General features: G+C 43.8%; 1 protein-coding gene across 4 annotated transcripts in view; it reads left to right on the top strand.

The window, feature by feature from the left end:
• The window catches only part of RAB11FIP4 (RAB11 family interacting protein 4), a 132711-nt gene that overhangs the window by 23189 nt on the left and 87887 nt on the right, over positions 1-21635 (top strand). The gene's annotated exons all lie outside the window — the stretch shown is intronic.

The raw sequence follows: 21635 nt of genomic DNA on the forward strand, positions 1-21635 counted from the left end.
AGCAGGACACAGAGCTGCAGCACTAGCCATAGTCTAAGGCTATAAGATAACAACTGATTTTCCATATAAATCAATGACAGTAATATTGAAGGAGTGAGACTAAGGTCAAAATAGAGCTATTCCCAGGTTTGAACTGAGAGCACAGCTTTGTCGTGTTTGTTGGGAGAAAGAAGAGCCTCCAAACTGTTTCACTCATGCAGTGCCCTTGCTAGAGAAGAAGTTAATTGTACATCTGATGCAGCAGGAGCCTTTCTGGGTTGTCTTTCAGATGAGATGACAGCTGATAATTATATGAGGGCTACAGGCTGTCTATTACTCCAGCATATCTCTGAATTTCACTGGGAGAAAAATAGCACAAGAAGTCTGAGAAAACCTTTGATTATAGGGAAGGAAGTAAAATTTGTTGTTGTTGTTGTTGCTTGCTCTTATCCTAACCAGCCAACTGTTAAATCTTGTTTCTGATATAATTGCACACAGCACTGGGAGTGTAGCTGTGGTGTTTCAGGTCTTATTCTAGTGGGTGGCTGGGGATCTGCACATCTAGCCAGACTTCTCTCTGTGTGTTTTGCTCCATCAGGACACACTCAGTTTGCAAGGGCAGGGTTTGGGATGCAGTACATCTGTGCTGGCTTTAGTGCTATCTTGTGCCTAATCTCCTGCTCCTGCCATATCTGCCCATCTCTCAGCAGTAACCTGAAGTCAGTATCAGTGATAAGATACAAGGTGGTAGAAAGTGTTAGATGAAATCTGGGTGTTATGTCTGCTTGCAAATTGTTCCCAGGTACTGTATAAACTTAGCTCTCTGACTTCATATCAAATGTGCTGTATGTGCTGGGGCTGTTAATCTACATAGACCAATTACATTGCTCTCATCACTTTTCCTAGTACTTTACGGGAAGCCTTTTTCACTTATGCAGCACCAATTGTGCGAGAATTGGAATGTGCTGTAGTTAAATGAGAATGGGAGTGGGAAGAGGGGAAGAACAGTATTTCTCCCAGCGTGCCATAAAGCTGTGACAGGACCCTGTGACTAAAATCTGAGCCCTGGGATAACAGTCCAGCAGAGGAGGAAGGCTTGCACACAAGAAAATCGTTTTGCATTGGCTTCCCCAGAGTGGTTTGTTCTGGGGAAGCAGAGAGCAAAATGTGAGTGTGATTATTTTTTTTTTAAATCCAATTTTACAACTCATATAAGAGACCTCTAGCTAAACAGGCTGGGGACTAGATCCCTGTTACTGAATTAGCAGCTATGTATACTTGACTTAGCATCAGGGTGATGTCCTACATAAGTTCACTGACAGCTAGATTTTGTCTTGTGTCAGAACTCTCTTTTGGCTGATTCATGACAATTTCTGGCCTGTCCTCAGGCTGAAAAAAATCCCTTCTTACATGTCTTTATATATGTATTCAGGCCATGTTAAGTTTCCATAAATGGTCTGCCACGGAGACATTAAGGTGAAGGGTTGCTAACGGAGCAGGACTGGAACCAAGTGTTCCTTGGGCATTGTGAGCTGCCGCACAATCTGTCGGCCAGGCCAAAGAGACATTTTCTTCCTCATCCCTCTCTCCCTGCACTGGTTATTTTTAGAATCTCTCCACCTCTGCATGTCGGTTGTGAGAGCTGTGTTGCAGTAGATGAGATTATAGGCCAAATAGGTTCAGGCCAGCCAGGCTTGGTGTTCCTAATGGCTTTTATGTAACACTGCATAAGGCATTTGCTTCTTTTCGTATGTCCATGATATATGCCAGCTACCCACTGTAGTACTGTTCCAGTGCTTGAAGTGGAATAACATTTTATTTTTCAGTAGTAAGACTGCTTCACACAGGACTTACTTTAAGACTAGATCTAGGGACAGAAGAACATTCACTTGACCTCTTAGAAATTTTTGGGGTGCTGTAATTGCTGCAAGTACTTGCTTTAATGTATACAAACCTACATATGCACATAGATTTGGATTCATTGCTGTCTCAATTGGTATATACTTATTTTCACTGTCCTGGTGGACATGCAACAAAACTAATGACCTGTTCATGATGAAAACTGAGTCTGTGGCAGAGTTGGTAATTTAACACAGCTTTGCTGAAGCTGAGCTACTCTTTCAAGAACTGAGACTTACTTTGTATGGAAGGAGGTGATGGGATGAGTGTGTATGTGTGCACCATCCAGATCATTTCAACACACAATAAGCCTTACTAATTACTTCCTTAATTGAATATTTACTTAACATTTGACCTCCTTTAATGTACTCAAACACTCTGAGTTGGCTTTCCTTAGGAGTTCAGTCTGCAGCTCTTTATTCAGGCAGAATTCCCTTTATACCACTTATACTCTCTCTGGAGCAGGGCCAGCACTCCTACCCAGGCTAAACCATGGCCTTTTAGACAAGAAGCAGATTTTTTCCACCCTTGCCATTAGATGTTTTATGTGCACTTTGAGACTTTGCTTCAGTGAGGACATAACAGCATCCTGGGAGGGGAGGGGGGGTGCGGGGAAAAGTCTTTTTCTGTAAGTGACAGAGGTTTGTTGTTAAATTCAGCAGGGACTAGAGAAAAATGCGTCAGGAATTCTATAGAAAACTCATTATTCTCTGGAGATATTTTTCCAGTGTCACAGATTCAGGAAGCTTGGAGCACCTTGCTGTATGGATGCTTGCTTGATGCAGACAGAGGCAGTGTGAGTGCAGATGAGATCTGACTGCACTTTGTGTTGCTGTGGCTTTTAGGAAGAGAAATCCCTCTCCCCTTCCCACTTCTATTTTCCTTCCATTTGCTCTTAAAGCTTCAGAGTCTCACCTTCCCTACTGGGGCAGCTGCCTGGCATTATGAACTTGAGTGATACTTCTTGTTTCTTCTGAAAGTTGCTGGTGTTGCTGTGGTTTTGAATGATAAAGAGGGAAGACCTTGGGGCAGTGAATGCCTCAGCTGCATTTGCAAACTTCCACAGATGAGCAGTCAGTGTATGCAGCTTAAACTACCATGAAAGGACAACAGGAAGTGATTTTTTTGAGAATAGCATCATATTATATTCTTCTCTGAGCAGATAATTTATTCAAGAAGTGACAGATTGTCTCGTCTGTCTGAGGCACTAGCCTGCAACTTGCATCTAGCTGTGGTTGCCACAGATTCTCTTTGCTGTCAATATGTAGTGTATCCAAGCATAAAATGAACCATCAAACCACATCTTAGAGGTGCTGTGTTAGGTCTGAGTGGCCAGGATGAGAAACCTTGAAAGACTATTGCCCGCACCTGAATCACAGATCCTCTTAAGGCTTTGATCTGCAAGGCTTTAATTCAGCATGCTATATTAGCACTAAATTTATATCTATATTATATGTCCTGCAAGATATTAATAGCTCACACAGCAAGTGTCTTTTGGAGCAAGTGTAGGCTTTCCTCTTTAAATCCTGAGTAATTGATCCTGGAATATGGCACAGGAAAATGCTTGAAAACCAGGTGAGAAATGCCAGAGCTTACTCTGGAAAGATCAAGTATACAAGAACGTAAAATTTACTTAAGAGAGCTAGTGCAGGAAGGAGGTGTCCTAGAAACTGAGTATCCCACTTTGTAGAGAAAATTTTTTCCAATGCCCAAGAGAAACAACAGAAAATCATGGAGAAGCAGTTTTTCAGGAGTCTGACACTGAAAAAGGGAGTCTGCAGCTTGCAGCTTCTTCCTGATACATGGCGAAACTTCTGTCAGAGTTCCATAAAGCTGCTGATCTCTGTCAAATCCCTTGGTAAGTCTCACTTCTGCTGAGTGCTGCTGCTTGTGAGAAGCTTGACCAAGGGTGAAAAGGTCTTGCTATTAACTGGCTTGTCCTCACTGCTGATGCTGCACACTGACCAGGAGGTGTTCGGGTCAATGGAAGGGTTCCTAGTCACTTCTTTGAACTTTGGCCCTGTGCTGGCCAAACGCTGGCCTGTGCAGGGTTACGTTTGTGTTACTGTCCATCTGTCCTGGCTGTTTGCCTCTCTGTGTCGCAGGACTCTCGGTGGTCAGTCAAGGCTTGGGTAGGGATCTCTTAACCCATAGGAGGTTTGGCTGTCTTCCTCTGGTGCTGACACCGAAGGCACTGGTGAGGTGGGCAGCACTTGCTTAGATTCCCAACCCACAGCGTTCTCCTCAGCGAGCAGACCTACAGTGAGCCTTTGGTTTTCTCAGCTTTAGGCTGAGGTTCATTGGTGGAAGGCTTTCACAGTAAAACTCTGCAGCTTCCCTTGAGCTCAGCACTTGCTATTCGTCTTCCTGAGTCCTTTGTTCACCCATACTCCGTAAAATTGATAGTAACAAGGACACAAATATTACCACAATATTAGTATTGCTTGCTTTTGTAGGAATGTTACCTTCTGTTTCTTTGTCATGAAGACTGACCTCTGGCTGGTGCTGATGCTACAGTTCAGTGGTGCACCATTCAGTGTGCACTATGCTCTGAGATTCTTCTTTTGTTTAATTATTAGTATTTTTTCATTTTATCCCAGACAAAGCATGTGCTAGGACAGCATCCTTTAAAAGGCCTTGCCATCGTTACCTGCAACTGTGGCAGTAACTCAGTTACTGCAGTTTCCATAATTCTCACCAGTGCAGCAGTGTAAATAAACAGGGAGCAGTGAGACACATGATGGGAGCCAGAAGCAATTTATCCACAAGAGTTTATCATCAAGATACAAAACAATCTGGAGAAAGGGAATTGTTTTCTTTGCCAGCTCATGGCTTTCTGACTGCTGGCCAGATAGATGGTGTCTTTTTTTTTTCACTGACAAAATATTCCTTCTTGCAGAGCTTTGGTGTTTCCCCTGATCTCATTGCTGGACACAAACTATGTGAAAGAGCTGTGCTGATGCTGTTTCAAAGAGACATAGAGCCTCCCTGTATGTGGGGAGAGTTCAGCAGGACATCAAAGATATCTGCACAGAGAATTATATTAGGCAGCTCTGGTTTGGTGGCTGTGTTTTGAGGGGCATTTGCAAGACTTTCCTGATGGTCCCTTTAAAGAGCGATTCCTACTACAGTGGAAAGCAAAATGATTTTGTAAACTCTGGGCGAGAAGATAGGACTCATCCCAATCTAAGTCTCAGGAGGTGATGAACTCCTGTTTGAAATGTGTGGAAAGATACCCTTTGTGTGCAGGTTTGGAACAACAGCCTGTACCGGTATTCCTGGACTCTAGGATGATAGATAGTCATCTGACAGTCATCAAAACTAAGAGTGCACTGGGCAAAAACACACAGCTGCTGAGACCAGCAAGTAGGAAGGTTCAAAACAGGTGCTTATTTGTAATTCTGAACACTTCACATTTGTACTGGTCTTGCCTAATGAGGCTTTGACAAACCTGGCTGTAAAGAGAGTCATTCTGGACCAATGAAGGTGGACTGTGTCCTGTAGATAAGGAGTCCTGACTGCTGGACCATATCTGAATGATGGTGGCCACTGGAAAGTGATATCCATCTGGAGAAGGTTAAAGTCCTGGTATGAGACAACTTTGATTTAAGTCCCACATCATAATGATGCCTTCTAGCATCTCTCAAATAAGGGACTAAGTGTGGTTTGCCAAGGTTAGAAATTTATTGGAAGAGCATTTTTCAGAGTTAAATACATCCTTGTGGTTTTGTTGATTTATATATTTTATTGCCATTAAGTTCTTCTAGCATAACTTTGATTGTATAACATCGTACAAGTGGTTCCTGCGTCAAGTCCACTGCTTCTGGCTTTGTTCAAGGTCGGGTTTAGTATGGTGCTAAGGGAGCTGTTTCCCCCTCCTGTGTGTTTCCCTCCCTGTGTTAACCCTGTCCGGTGTTTTAATGATGTGGTGGCTCTGTGGCTGCCTTTCTACCTCCATACCTTCCTCACTGCTTTCCTACCTGGGCAGCACTTGGTCATTTAATAAAACTTCATCAATCTTTATTTTTGAGAAATGTGAATTTGTACCTAGAAAAAACAGCAAGGCTGAGCTGTCATCAGGTGCATCGTTTCATTGTGACTCAACTTAGATATATGTACTTGAATGGCAATTACCCTCTTCTAGATCACTTTCACCCAAAGTGCTCCCAGAACACCACGAAGCGTCTCCAGGACACTTCCCCCATCCCACGTTTGGCAGACCACGCAGCGCCAGCCCACCGCCGCTACACAGAGAACTGCAGAGACCTGTCCAGCTGCTGGGACACACGGTGCAGTTTGTCCAGGACATTGTGCTTGTCGGGTCCCTCTGAGAGTCAGTGTTGGCAGGATGCCCATCTCTGTAATATCTGTACACCTTGCCTGCGAGGTTGTTATTCCTACCCTTACAAAAAAGTGCATGGGTCCTGTGCAAACCAGTAAGATTAAGAGGTAAAGCAGCTGCTGGCTGTTCAGCAGGTGGGTCTGTGGGGTGAGGTTCTGCAGTGGGGTCGGAGTGTCTCCCTGCTGTTATGAAGGCACTAGCACTGTGTTTTGGCACCAATTTATTTTTCCTTTGGCATTTCCCCTTATATATTGACCAAGCTGCAGCCTTGAGGTTTGCCACCTCCTGGTACCAGAGTCTTCATAGAGAGATTTTAAGAAAATACGTACGAAAAGGCACCCAGACCATGAACGCTTTAGGCGGAATCAGTCTATCAACCCTCTCTACGGGGAGCCCTCATACACCAGGTTACAACCGCAGTGTCAGATAGACACTGCTGTTCCTATGGAGATGGAAAAATGTTTGGCCGTTTAACTCGAGATGGTTACAAACCACAAAACTATCTACTTTACTCCATGGTGAGGAATATATACTGCTCAGTGAGGATTCCTTTATTGAACTGGTCCAGTGAAAGGTGTCCTCAAAAGGTTCCTTTTGTTCTTTCAGGCTCTCAGTGTCCCACCTCATGTGTCATACATCTGCCTTTGCTACAGGGCTTCGCTGAGCCTTATCACTGAAGGGTAAATTACATCCTTGTTACCGTAACAACTGTCTTCTGAGCACTTGCAGATATTGCACGTCAGAAACTGTGCCCCTGGAAATGCACAGGGAGTAACCTGTGGTTTCTTGGGGCTAGTAAATGTTTAGTGATTAGTGGTGGACTTGCTTTTCAGATCCAACACTGCAGTGAAATGCAGTTGGATGAGGGCCTTGCAGTGTAAATCTATTGTGATTTCTGCATTCTCTCACCTCTTGATTGTAACTCCTACAAGACATCTTTATGTTGGAGGAAAAGAGATACAAGCACAGTTTTGACAGGTTGAGAGCAGGCAGCAGCAGAAGCTCTGAGTATTTGAAAGAAATTGCACTGTGGAAGGTCTGGCAAATACGCAGTAATCAGTTTTTGCCTATTTAAGGATTTTACAGGGGATCAATAAATTGTCAAGAGCGTTTAAACTAGTAACTGTGAAGCAAAGAAGAGCCTGTGAACTGAAAGGCCAAGAGGGGGGGTGTAAGTGCCTACTCCAATTTTTAAAGAGACTCGGCTAGTTTAGAAATAATGTTATACTGTATATGTTATACCTGGAATTGCAGTGAGGTACAGTGATAAAGCATGAACTAGTCCACTCTTCTCTTGTATAGATGCTCCAAAGCAGAACTGCACATTGTCTGGTTGGCAGTGGGTAGGGGATATTCTACACCAGAGATAATAATTTGAGCTCCAGTGACCAATACTTAGCTTATTTCTGGTGGTCTATCTCAGGAGAAGCTCTCCTGTTTCACTGTAAACAGTGCCTATTCTGTTTTTACAGTGAAAGGTTTAGTTGGTTTTGTTTTCCAAGCAATTAATTTTCACTGTCCAGGACTCTGGTTATGTGTTGTCATAATACCTACAGGGAACATCTATTAGCTGGAAAAATCAAACGGACTATTTTTCTGGTCAGGCCATTGGGTTTGATTTTAATGTTGGGAAAAACAAATTCACATACTGATGCACAAAGCATCAACAGATATAAAAAAATAAATCAACATATACCCCTGAGAGATGATAAATACATACCCATTGACAGAAAATGCAAACTACATCCCTGGTAAAAGCTGGTTGAAAAAGGCAGCGGTAGAAATGAGCAAGACCAAACCAGTAACTTCTTAAAAGGCTTTAGGAGGAGACAATTTCAACAGCCCTGTGCACTTCTGTGCTGCTGCACGTGGATGCTCAGAGCCCCACATACAGGTGGACAGAAATGCCCCTCTAATGACAGTTATCTTGACTGACAGCTGGACTGGGAACAGTGGCCTGCTTACCTGAGCCTGTGAGATGGGATTTTATTTTTTTTTTTAGGTAATGGAAGACATCGCAGAACCACCCTTACCTTTCCTGGTGTAGACCACAGTGTAGTGCGAGCACAGGGCTAGTGAGTACCAGCTGAATCTCTGGCTGGTGAAGTGCTGTATCCTTACTATTTGTTACCGGTTCTGCTGTGGAGCTTGGTCCCTTGTGTACAAGAGGAAAGTTAAATGGGGTGGTGTCTCTTCAGCTAAAAAGTGAGGTGCTGTAGCTAGCTGGTGTTCTCTGTGGGGTGATCCCAGGGACAGTGCACCTGGTGCACACTGACCAAGGTGCACAGCACATCGACAGGGGCACACATGCACACAAGTACCCTAATTCCACACACAGTGATGCCACAGTCCAGCTCATATTTCCACTCAGGAGAGTAGGGTTTTTCCATTAGCCAAATCTTTTTCAAAATCTGACATTCCTACTTAGTCCCTGGGCTCAGCACTCTTTACAGTCCATCTGTTTCTGGATAAGAAGAGAAGGTGAAATCACATGCCAGCAGAGAAAATTACCTTTGCGTCAGATATTATCTTTTCAGTAGTGTGTACAGTGAGCTGAGAGTACTGGGTCCAGCCCCTCACTGAGATTCTTACAATACCAATACTAATTGATGACAATTGGATTGGGCACACTTCTAAACCACAGAAGTACAATTCTGCTGTAGCTGTGCACCTTTATTTCCTTTGTCTTTATATTAGGCTTTGGATCTTTCCTCCATTCAGCCTTCTAACCATAAAGCAGTACTAATATCAACCAGACTGTAATGGCTAATAAGGATGCAGAGTATAGGAAGTGCTGTAACATGAAGCACCCTTGTACAGCTTCTAGGACTAGAAAGAGCATGCATTTTCTATGTGCACAGGCTTGGTTCATCTATCCCTTTCTATACAAAAATGCTGTCTGATTCTCACTCCTAATATCTTTCCCAGTGTAGACCAAAGAGCATTGTGGACTTCAACATGTGATTTTATACAGTGAAAATTTCCTCCTTTGCAGTTTGATGCATTTCTGTATAGGGGAATTGCTCATAACATGGGAACAGGAGGTATGAGGGGGCTTCGGGGCTATTACGTTGCTTGGAGCTGGCAGTTGCAACAAGGCACAGGGGAGTTAGAGAAGATTAACACTGCTGGCTGTATGAGTGCTACAGTCAGGCATCTGTCTGCTTGTGCGAGCTGATGCAGCAAGGACTCCCTCCTTCCCTTGGCCCCTGGTAGCTTTGCTCTTCACGAGGTTCGCTGCTATCCTCTCTCAGCTTTAGCAGTCCTGACTCGTGCTCTGCCACTGCTGCCACAGCCTGCTTATCTGTGCTTCCCTTGTCTTGACGTCAGAGGAGTCAGCTGCTGTTCAAACTGTCAACCTCATTTCAGGCTTGGTAATTATCCCACCATAGCGAGTGGTACTGCACATTTCCTCCTCTGTCTCTTTGGGGAAGGACATTATCTCCCAGCCACACTTTTCTGAAAGGTTAAGCATCTTTCTCTTTAACTAAGTGGAAGATTGTTCCTTTAATCATACCTTTCTGCCTGATGTTTGTCATCTTAACTAATGTGTGTCTCCCTGTGCTGGATTTATCCAATACTCATTCCTCCCAGGATTTGTGTCAAGGCATTAATTTGCCGTGAAATTTCTTTCATTGAATTTATTTTCAGGACTGCTGCTCAGGCATTTGCATTTGAGATCAGATCTCAAGACCTACATTTCATCCTCTGTATGTGTGAGCATGCCAAAAGCTGACCACATTCCCTTTTAAAAGCTGGGTTCAAAACTGATTTCTGGAGACCAGGCTGAGAGAGCTGAGGATGCCCAAACTGTGCTGCCCTGGGCAGGTCTCTGTCTGGCTCTCAGACCACAATCTAAATTGGTTTTGAAGTCGGTGTTATTGTGTGTGAAACATAGTCTTGTGTTCCATTTGCATATTGTTTGGTTATTTTTATGCATTAAGAAGAGAAGGTAACAATGAAAGCACTCAGTCAAGAGAAGTGACTAAGTGTAATGCTTGCTTTTGCATCTTTGAGGCTAGAAATCCAACCTGTAAGGATGTTGCTGACAAAACTGGGTGATACTGTATCTCAGGAATCTGCCATTGCACTTAGCCATGATTTTGACCTGTGAATCAGAGATGAACATATTTAGTGCCATCATGGCTGGCAGAACGGTGTCTTGTTCTAATTTTGCATAAGCCATGCAGTCTGCAGTCACTGCCTGGGTTTCAGCACAAGCCTGGAGCACACCTGTAGCAGTGGCACTAGCTTTAGGCTCTGGTTTAGCGAATTTTCTGCAGCTTCTGTTTGGTTTTGGGCACTGTGTTTTCACTGGTATAGGGGATGTCTGATCTGCATGCTGTGACCTACCTACCAGTCATGGTTCAGACTTTCTCTGTTCTCCCCACCCTCTCCAGCTTTTCCCTGCTAGTCTTTGGTATTTTGTTTGTTCTTTGCATTTGGTAACACCTCAATTAAAATGTGACTGTGGATGTGTCAGCAAGGAAGGCTGTGAGAAACTGCTGGCTGATGAGCTGGCACTGTGTGCCCCACCTCTTTCCCCAATTTTACTTCAAAAAATGGTAATTATTCCTGGAGCAGATCCCATTTGGCTGATGTCTGACAGCTGGAATCCATGAAAACCATTATTCTGTGTAAATTCCCTTTATGTACTGACGAGAATGATCACACACACAGCTGCAGAGGAAGAATATTTTTCTCTGAAAATTAATCCGCGCTGCATCACTTGTAGATAAGCCTGATGTTACCCAAACATTTTCCTCCTCGTTGTTTAAAGACAAAGCATGCTGCACCCACATGACCAATTGCCTACTGTGTCTCTTGAAATCTGACTATTTTATGCTATATTTGACTTATGCTAATGAACGAGACAATAATGGGCTGTGCCTCATTTCAGCTTGTCACAGCCTTTGCTTATAGCCTTGTTTTCCAGGAAGGCTTGGTTTCAGTTCTGGTAGAAGTGGAGGAGAAGGTGTTAATGCTTATTTTAGCAAGTGAGTGAATCAGTGGTTTTAGGAAAACAGTTCAACGCATTAACCCTTTGTTTCCAGAACAACGCACCAAAAAAATCACTGTAGAGTGAACAGATGGGTCTGGCATATTTTTAGCCTTGCTCTCTGTTCCCATGGTATTCCAGACTGTGTGGGATTCCCCATAGACTGTTGTAAGATTGGTGGGCCCAGCCAAATGTCTTGTTTTGCAACACAACGTCAGAAGGAAGGAGGGAAATGGAATCCTGTTCAAATCAGATCTGTTTACGTAACTTTAAATGAGAAGTTCTCACATACAGGATCATGGATGGTGGGGGAGTCTATAGAGAGATGTTGGTCTTATGATTCTGATGCTTGCTCATTGTCAGCTGCTGCACTGCACTAGGAAGGACAAAATAAATGAAAAATACTGTTCCAGTGATATTGTCTGTACAAGCAATTGATGCATCTAAAGGTGTAGATGGCAGAGGAAAAACTCACCAAGATTTTGGTGGTCTCTGACTTGCAAATAGGATGGGGGAAAGTAGCTTCTGTAGCTTGCAACAGTCAAAAAAACCTGTTTTGTTCTGTGAGTAGAGAGATTAGCCAGTGAGTTATACGGTGTAAGAGAAGGGATTCCTTAGGTGTGGTAACTTCTGGGTCTCTGCTATGGTTAGAACTCCTAACTATAATGATGTTAACTACAAGATCTGGGTATGTAATATCACAAGAATTGTATTTGTTGTTATCCCAAATTAGGTTTGTGTCATCATGTGTATTAAAGACTGCAAGTGATTTCTCAGTAGAGAACTGAAATCATAGCATCAATTTTCCTGGCACTGCCTGGATTTCTGTTACACGCACACATTCATTGAGGTTCATGGAGTGTAATGTTCTCTTAATAGCTTATTTGCATATTAGAATGATTTAAACAAATCCACCTCTAATGTGTTCTCTCTGTGCAGTACCATATGACTCAATCTTTTACTGTCAGAAGATAATAAAATGCTATTTGACAGAATAAGAAGACAAGGTGATGAGAAGAGTCTGCCCAGTGGGACGAGTTTCACTGCAACGGAGTAGAGTTTAGTAATACCCATGTATTGTGTTGGGCCAAATTATTAACATGTCTGGTGTTCCCTGCATAGTCAAGTAGATATATTAAGAGGTGACAGACACCAGACCATAGTGTTGTGAAATTAGAAGGCAGACTACAGTGGGCAAGTGAGACAGGGTAAAAAAACCCAACAACCTACAGCATGGGCCAGCTTGGTGCAGATTTCATTGGTGTCTGCGGTATCATCACCTTTACAGTGCCCTTTTTAATGCTGTTTAAGTATTGCCATAGCCATTTTAAAGAAGGGGAAGCCAAAGGAGATGAAGTCATTTGTTGATAACAGCATGCTACTGGTAAACTTGCAGCTCTGACCCCCAAGCCACAGTCCCATGCTCACTGAATACCATCTCTTTCCCCAGCAGCATGGATCTCCCAGTCTAGACAGTTAAACCACACTGCCCTGGGGGCCATGCTGTGAATCCTATAGCTCCTGCCCTGTGACTCCCATGAGCGGAGAAGAGGCAGTTAACTGCCCTTCTCTCCTGTTTGTCACCGCCAGGAGTGGGCAGGTGGGTCTCAGCAGATGCAGAGTGCTTGCTGTCCTTGCGTTTCCGAGGGTTAGCAGTTGACCACCTGTGTGCCTGCTGCGGATCTGCAGTGCTCCACCATTTCTGTTTCAGTAGTTAACTGCATTTGCCATCTGTTGCCCACCTGAGTTGAGGTAATGCTTACGCAAGGCATTAATAACACATGAACACTGGAAGCTTCCCTTGTTCCTTTGAATGCACTCAACCACCTGCAATGCCTCTGAAACCATCTCTTGCTTTCTGTGGCTTTATAATTCACCGATACATTTCATACACTCATCAAAATGCCACATCATGGATATTTTCTCCATCTGGGGAACTGGTGGATATTTTTCTCCCATTGCACCAAGGCTTCATGGACCCAAGTTGGTATTTAGAAGAAGGTGCAATTCCATGTGTTGATGCTAAACCCAGGAAAGCCAATGAATGGACTCCCTTGAATTTGATCAGATATTTTGCATTGAAGCCATTAGTAGGTTATGGATGTGACAGATCTAGGAATTTGCTCAAAGTCAAAGCCAAGACTATTCAACAAATTTGCTTATGTCATTTAGGATACAATCCCCAAATCTGCCTTCTAGCTGGTAAATTGGATGTCCCAGTTAAAGCAGGAACTGAAACAATCATTTCTGTTTACAGAAGCCTTACAGACAAACCAACTTTCAGGCTTGAAGCTTGCTGATGAAGTACCATGGGGCAATGACTGATGCTTGAAATCAAAATTCAAAGCAAATTCAAAACCATTGTTTCCAGCAATGATATATATTCCTTCATGTTTTAGGATCAGACAGCAGCTGATGGAAATTCATGATGCTGTGTGCAGGGATGTGAATTATTTATGATACACAGACTGCCAGAACTGGATGGTGAGGGCAGGCTGTTTCTTGGACTTCTGATTCCTAAATGCTGGTCTTTCATGCCTTACACGTGTGACTAGGTACATGGTCCTTCGTGTGCTTTAGAGTCAGGTTCAGGGAGAGCATCGGGTCATCTAGTGTGATGTCCTGAAATGGTGACAACACAGCTTTTAACCCACTTACTCTAGGCTAGGTAAATCCAGGTACATCTCGTTGTCTTCTCAAACGGCCTCAGATGAGGCAATCCAGTTCCTTTTTATAGTTCCAGACCAGTCCCATTTTATAGTTCTTATGGGTAAACAACCATGCTGATAAAAAATTATACCTTGTTTTTAATTTGAGTTTGTTCAGTTTTAATTTGCAGCTAATGGTTCTTTATGTCTTTCCTCTGGTAGACCAGAGAGTCCTTTAGAATCTGCAATTTCCTGCTTGCAGAAGTCTTTATACCTAGTAACAAGTCACCACTTGGTCTCCCTTTTGCCAAATTAAACAGAGAAAACTCTTTAAGTTTGGTTGCATAAGGCGTTTCCACAGCACTTGAATGTTATATCAGTTCTCTGCAACTGCTCTGGGTTTTGAGCATCTCTTATGGAAGTGGGTACCATAACTGTGTTAGTATTGGTTTCTCTGGTGCAATGTAAAATAATTTCCTTCATCTTGCTCTGCTTCCTAGAATTGCCAGAATATCACAGAGAAGCCTCATTCTTCTCCCCTGCAACTGTAAATCCCAGCTCATCAAAAGACAGTCCTTGTCTCAGTAGACGTGTTACTCTTTTTCCTTCTCTTTTGTATTCTGTTCTGTTTTGTGACCTTGCCTGACAGTGCTTAAAACATCTTGTCTGTATGGGCTTCACTTATGAAGCTATCCAGAGGAGTGTGAGACAGTCTGCACTGTTATTTATCAGCCTGTCATCTGCAAATTTCATCATCATGATTTTTATATTACTTCCAGTTTGTGGGTGCAAACACCAAATACCTTCAGAGAAGGACCAATCCTACCAGATCCCTATATAAATACTGGTATCTCACACTAATGGGTCTCTTGAGCACCCATTAGCCTGTGCCTGTCTGATATGGCAGGTTGTTTTTAGTAGTAGTCCTTTAGAGGGAACTAATTAATAGCTAGATTCATCATTTAGGAGGTTCATACAAGCAAGGAAACAGCACAGCCTATTCTAGCGTTGTCTGTAAGAAGGCAAGGTGAAAAACTGCTGGTGTCTACATGGCTGTGACCAGCTGCAGAGTGAACCAGTGGGAGACCAGGACCTGCAGAGCACAGGGAAAGCCGGCTGGGGGAGAGAAGGGTGGCAATTTTTGAGCGGCAAGGAATTAGTGAGCCACAGCAGCAAAAGTCCCTCTTGCTTTGTTACTCAGGGCCCTAGATTGGGACCAGGGACAAAACAAAACTTCCCTGTGCAACAGTGAGGGCAACTTACTGAAGAGCTCTAACACCCCGGATGACGTGGATGCTAAAAGGGCCTGAACTCAGGGGCTGGTTTAGGAGCTGGGGGTGGGTCTCAACACATGTGGTGGCCACATTCCCTGGCACTGCTTAGCTGGCACAAGTCCTGCCTCTGCATTTCATACCATGAAGGTGTAAACTTACACCCCTTCCCCAGATGAGGAAGAGGCCAGCCAGCCTGTCAAAATCAGGGTGAGCTCATTTCTGCAGCTCCCTGTATAAAACATGTGGGAACGTCTCTAATTCCACCCTGCAACATTTACGTATTTAATCTCCTTTTGCTGTTTTTTTGAGATTTCTCACAAATGCTCCTCCTTCAGAAGATTCTGCCCAAATGTCGCTGCCACAGCACAGCCTGTCCTTTCCTGCAAATGCTTGTCTTGCCATTCTTACAGCCCCCAGGTGTTCTCTGCTCGCACTTCAGGGTGAGACATGCTCAGAGACTCCTGAAGTATGAAGGCAAACTGCTGAGATGAGTTGTTTATTTCAAATGGCATCTTCTGGCTGTGACTTGGATCCTGCTGTAAGATTTCAGTGGATGGAGCCAGTGTGGGGTCCCTCAGAACTCAATTACATCTAAATCTAACAAATTTTCTTTATGTTAACAAAATCTCTTCTGCGCTGGGTGAGGTCAATAGAGGTCTGAGTTTCTTCTTGCCTGGAAATGGAAGCAGTATTCTGTTCCAGTCAGAAAATCTTTGCTGGAAAAAAATACCTAGCTGTTTTGGCAGCATCAGTGTGAGAGCTGGCCAGGCATCCTGAGAAGGTTCCTTGGCTGGGAGGTGCCCCTGTATTGAACTCACTTGCAAGAAAAGATGGGTTTCAATAAATCTCTTCTGAAGTTTGTCAGTGACCTGTCCTCTTCTCTTCCTCCACTGCTACAAGAATCCTCTCCCTTCTTCTCTTAAGAATCATTCAGATGCCTGGTCACGTAGAGCATGTGGTCATACTCGGAGGTACTGCAAGTCCTGGGGCAGCAGGCATGCTCGGTGACTCTGGGAAGGCAATTAGCTTGAGCAAAGGATAACAAATGTTCCCCTTGCCTCTAGTTAGGGCAGCAGATTGCAATGACTTCACTCCCCTGCACACCTTGGTGTGTGCCTGTGACTGGGTCCTTGCTCTAATTGGAGCAGTGTTTTAGTCACAGGTTCCTGTTTGGCATCCTTGGCAGGACGGCAGGTGCTTCAGTTCAGATGTGAATTCTGTCCCAGGCAGTATGGCTACAGAGGACTCTTTACAAGCCACTCTGGATTTTCTTTCTGCAGTGAATGCTGGGTCTGTCCCCCTGTCTGGTGCTCTCATGTGGACATAGGAGGGAGGAGGGGACCTTTCACACCTTCACTGGAGCAGAGCTGGGAAATGGAAAGTTCTTTTCTGCAGTAAATTCAAAGCTGCCCCCAACATAGTCAGGGGTGCCTCTGGCTAACATAGTGAGAAACTCTGGGCTGAAGAAACTGAGGAAACACATTTCCTAGTTGCTGACTTGGGTGGTTTTGCCAAAACTCAACTCTTTTCCTCGTACCCAAATGGCACCAAAATCAAAAAGGCTATAGTATTTCAGCAAGCTCACTGCCTCTGCCTCCTTCATTCCTTGTGTAAGAGTTAAAACAAAATGACTAGATGAGTTCAAAGAAAAATGTCGTCCTTCCCTTGTAGTTTTTAGGACACTGAATTCAATACAAACACCAGATCTTCTGAAAACCTTAGACTTCAGGGTTGTGTGGCAGGGCACCGTTTGGAACCCCTGTTGAAGGAAATGAGCAAAGGACAGCACAGCTGACTGTGTCTGCGGGCACAAAAATAGCCCAGTGTGTACTGGATTTAAAATCCTTGCAGGTAATTTTTGAGCACCTCCTGGGCAGACTGTGGGTTTCTGCCTTGGCTTCGCTGACACCAGGATTTCACCTCTGCCCTCCATCTGGATCTGCACTCAGCTATGTTATCGATTCTGGCATCCAGCAGACAGCTCTGCAGCAGCCTAGGTCTTTTGATTCAGTTACTGCTCTCTTCTTTCCTGGGTAGGGTTTGGTATGGCAGATTTCCTGCTGAGACTCTGTTTAGTGTGTTCGGTCTCTGTATAGAGCTGGGATGTAAATCATTTACTCATAGCCTTAGAGCTGAGAATCCAGCCCTTCTTCACCTAAACCGGCCTGCTTACCTACAGAGTGCCACAAAGCTTCAGCTGTTCACCTTTGTGTTGCATCCAGAATTTTGACATTTTGACATTTTACATTTTGGCCAGGAGGCTCTCTGGTAGAATATTCTGCCTCCCTATATTGTCCAGTACTTTGTACTGCTAATTCCTGCTCGTTAATATGTATCTCTGCCTTGGTCAGTTTTAATTTCAAACTTCTTTCTTCACACTGAACCTTGTCCCTTTATTTTCATTGTGGAGACTATCAAGTGTTCCTAGCCCACTCTTATGTGTCAGAAAGCAGCAGGGGGCAAACACCTCTTTGCAGCGCAGTCAGAAGAGCTGGGAAACCCAACAGAGAGGAGGCAAATGTTTTGGCTCAAGTGACCTGTTATTGCAATGGAGGAATATGTTTGCTTTGGAAGGATAATCACCCATTCATCCAAGCAAGTTAAACAATAGGGACAGAGGGTTTGGTTTTCTCTGATTGTTTACCAAAGCAAAAATGATTTATGTCTTCTCTCTGACACTACTGAATGTCTACTGAAGGGCTCATTAGAGAGACCCTTGCAGCTGCCAAAACAACTGGCTGGATGATTGAGCCTGCAGCTAATTTCTTTTGTCCTTGTCCTCTTCCTACAATGAAGAACTAGCAATCTAGACCTTGTTCATGCTGTCCCATATGGTGGGGGACTGCTCTGTGCAGCAATGTAGAAAAAAGTGTCTGTCCCCAGCCCAAACCGCTGTCTTTAGCTCATTGTGATGGTTTATGATGTTAAGCTCTGGAGTACATGGTATGTTCCCTATGCTGCCTGTAGGTATCACAACAATCCCATAGTCATTTCAGCACTGAATTTTGGCAGCTGTCGGTTTTGCAGTCCTGTGTCTGTTGCGATGGGATCAGCAGAGCTGGCAGAGCCCAGCACTGCCTGGAGATGCCGGGGGCTGAGGCGTCTGACGGCGCCCAGGACGGGTGCAGCCCGCGTATTCCACATGTGCAGAACCAGGCTGCATTGCCCGTTCTCTTAACGGGGCTGAAAGGCTGCGGCTTCCTCATTTGCCGCTCACTACCATAGCTGTGAGCCCAGGGGGCTGTTGACCACAGAAAAGGCTTCGATGTCATGCAGCCTGGCAGTTATGCTGACAAGCCCTTAACATTTCCCGGGGCAATAAATAAGCGTTACAACTTCTGATTAATTGCTGGGAGTCAATGCTTTCTGAGAAGGAGGAGGATAGGATGTTATTTCTCTACAAAGTGAAGCAGAAGGATGGTTGTCACGCTGTAGACGGCACAGAAGATTTAGGGGTAGCTGTGATGGCATAGTTTATTTGGCCACAGCTTGAAATTGAGATTAATTTTAAGTAATGCCTTCAGTCTGGAATTAACTAAGAAGAGCTTCTTGTTTTATCCCAGAAAGCTACTGGTAAAAATGCACGATCGAATGCAACTCTGTGTAAATATGCAGGGATTTATGTACAATACATGTGTGTATATTAATGCACAAACTCCATGCAAGTATCCACCTAAACATAGTCCCAGTTGATCGAAATCCATGTAGCCCCTGACCTTTGCTGGGAGCTGTGTTGATTAGCACTGGCTGAAGATGTGACCACTAGTGACATAAATTCCATCAGGCTGTTCTGTAAATTCTTTATCATCTCCTGCACTGATGCCAGTTATTTGCATTATAAAATCTAATTGAAAACCTGAGAAATTTGATTTAGGTGAAACTGGAGACTGAAGCACTTTGCTCAGGTGATAAGTTAATTTACTGTTAAGACATAGCTTAGACCTAAATGTGAAAGTATTCTCTGTTCCTCCATAATACACACACCCAGGCCTATAACATCTTATCTAATTTGATTTTTAAAAATGTAAATGTATATGTCTGAGCAACTGGTAAACTAAAATCATTGGATCAACTTTGAGAAATAAACTTAATGTGCTATATTCACTGGGAACACCCCGTGACACTGCTGTGTTATAGCACAATATTAAACGGTGTAGAGGCTTCCCAGCTGGCTGCAGGAATCTGTACATTAAACCTAAAACACAATTTGTTGCCTCTTAGCAAGAGACCTACATGGAATAGGATTCTCTAAAGCAACCCTGCAAACATCTGAAATACTATTTATTTGCATTACAATGATGGGAACTTGCCGTTTGTCAAAGAGAGTTACAGGCTGATTTTGTAACCTGGAAGACTAGTGTCTGATTAGATTTTGTTGCTGTATCCATGAGGAGGCAGATGCTCAGCTAGTGGCCACACCAAGGTCTTCATTAGGGCCTCTGGAGCCAGGCTGATTTACACCAGCTCACACAGCTGCCATGTATTTAAGCTACTACAGTGGTCAGGAAGATTTTCAGCTGTAAAATCTTGCTGCTCCCAGCCTTAATGGCCTGTTTGATTATACTGTTTCAAATGCACCCAAAAACAGTTTGAAGAAAGGAATTTCAGGCACTGCTTCATCCTCCTGTAACATCTATGTTGTTCGTGAAGGTGAGCGGGGGTAACACTGACCCAGCTTTCCCCTGTCAAGAGTGTCTCTACTTAATTGGTTTCAGTAAGGATTTCCAGCTAGTCTTGTATGCATTAAATACACCCTACTGTTTCTGGTGAAGTGGCTATGGTTTGGGAACAGAAACATGTCTTCTGCTGCTATAAATTAGTGGGGCAATAGTTATTGCTTGTGGTACCAGATGTAGGAATTTGATCACGAGTGGCATGATGGCTGACAGCAAGGCTCTGCTGCCCAGCTGGCAGGACCTGGGTTGTTGAAGCCTTCTGCAATAAGAAAGTTTTAAGACGATTTCTAACTTGTCATGGGCTCTGGCGTCATCATACAGCTCCTTATGTGTCCTGCCTGCATGAGCTGATTTTTCTTTGTTTTCTAAGAAGAGGAGAGGGGAAAGGATTCAATGTGGGGATCAAATGTTATTTTCTCATTCAACATAGAATTTTGCATGTGAGTAAAAATTTTGTCATTTTCTCATCCAGATTTCCTGGTTCTAAATGAGGCCTTTGGCTGATCATGACATTTATGGGCACAGAGTGAATTTATAAGCACTGAGAGGATCTGAAAGCAGAAGTGTCATGCGCACACATTAGTGCATTATCTGCAGGGCTTTAAGAAACTGCTAGAGTTCTGCTATCATGTTAAAAAAAAAAAAAAAATCACCAGAAAATTGAGAAACTGGGTCATCTGGATTCATTTGCTGTATATCTTTCCAGCTGGGCTTTTGTTGCTGCTCAGACTGACATATCGGAGCTCACACTATAGTCACCAGGATTGTGGAGCATCCTATGTGCCTGCTGGCCTTGCCTCCTACACTCATCTTGTTTATACTCCACGGTGTCTGGAGGGCCCAGATCAAGGTCACAGTTGTGCTGCAGCTGGCTGTGAGCTTGCTTACAAGCAGCAAGAGCTGCCTCTGCCTCAGTGAGGGTACCTGCTAACTTCAACAGGCAGGCACAGGGACATGAGGGACTTGTGCAATGTCATGCAGCATCTTTATCACAGAGAGGAGAACAGCCAGATGGGGTGTCCCATCACTGTGCCCACTTCCCTGGACTGTTCTGCCTCTTTCCTGATTTTTCTTCAACTACTTGTTGCTCTATTAATTTATTCTAGACAGCGCAACACACAACAGCCTCTCCAGTCTAGATTGCTTTTTCTCTCACTTCCCCAAAACCCTCCTGAAAAATCTGCCAGACCTTCTTTGGGGCAAATGCCAGTTTGGTGGCTGTGTTTATATTCAGTGTAATCCCATTTTCTGGTGAGTAATGATCAGAAAGGCTAAACTGTGAAGCTGAGATTATAAGCAATAAGTACGTTGCTTATTTGCATAGTGTACTGAACAGAACCATTCTCTGTCTTACCACATGAATCCTTTTGTGCTGTTAATATACCTCCATTTTCCTATCCAAAACTTGTATTCTCTGCTGTGGCAAGGAAGTTTTGTTTGATCCCAAGTGCCCAATGAGTTTTATCTCCTATAGTCTGGATTCTTCAGGGAATGAGGTTACTATGGGTTGTGCACATCTTTGTCTGTCCTTTCTCCTTCCCCAATAACTTTTGATAAGAGAGATGGAGATCACTAAGGTTTTAAGTTCCTATGAGCAGCATAATCCAAGGGCTCCTAGGGAAGGAGATTCTGTTAGCACCCTGCTCTATGATGAGAGACTAGGTCACAGATTCACCCTGTATTAATACTAAGCTCTTCAGATTCCCATATGAGATTATTAATATGTCTCAGCTGCAGAAGCTTTGGTCAGAGCACACACCTCAGCACCAGGTATTCCAGCCATAAGTCATGATTTCTACTTGCAGAACAATTCGTTGG

This window comes from Athene noctua, chromosome 18 (assembly GCF_965140245.1).
Source record: "Athene noctua chromosome 18, bAthNoc1.hap1.1, whole genome shotgun sequence".
Classification (NCBI taxonomy): Eukaryota; Metazoa; Chordata; class Aves; order Strigiformes; family Strigidae; genus Athene; species Athene noctua.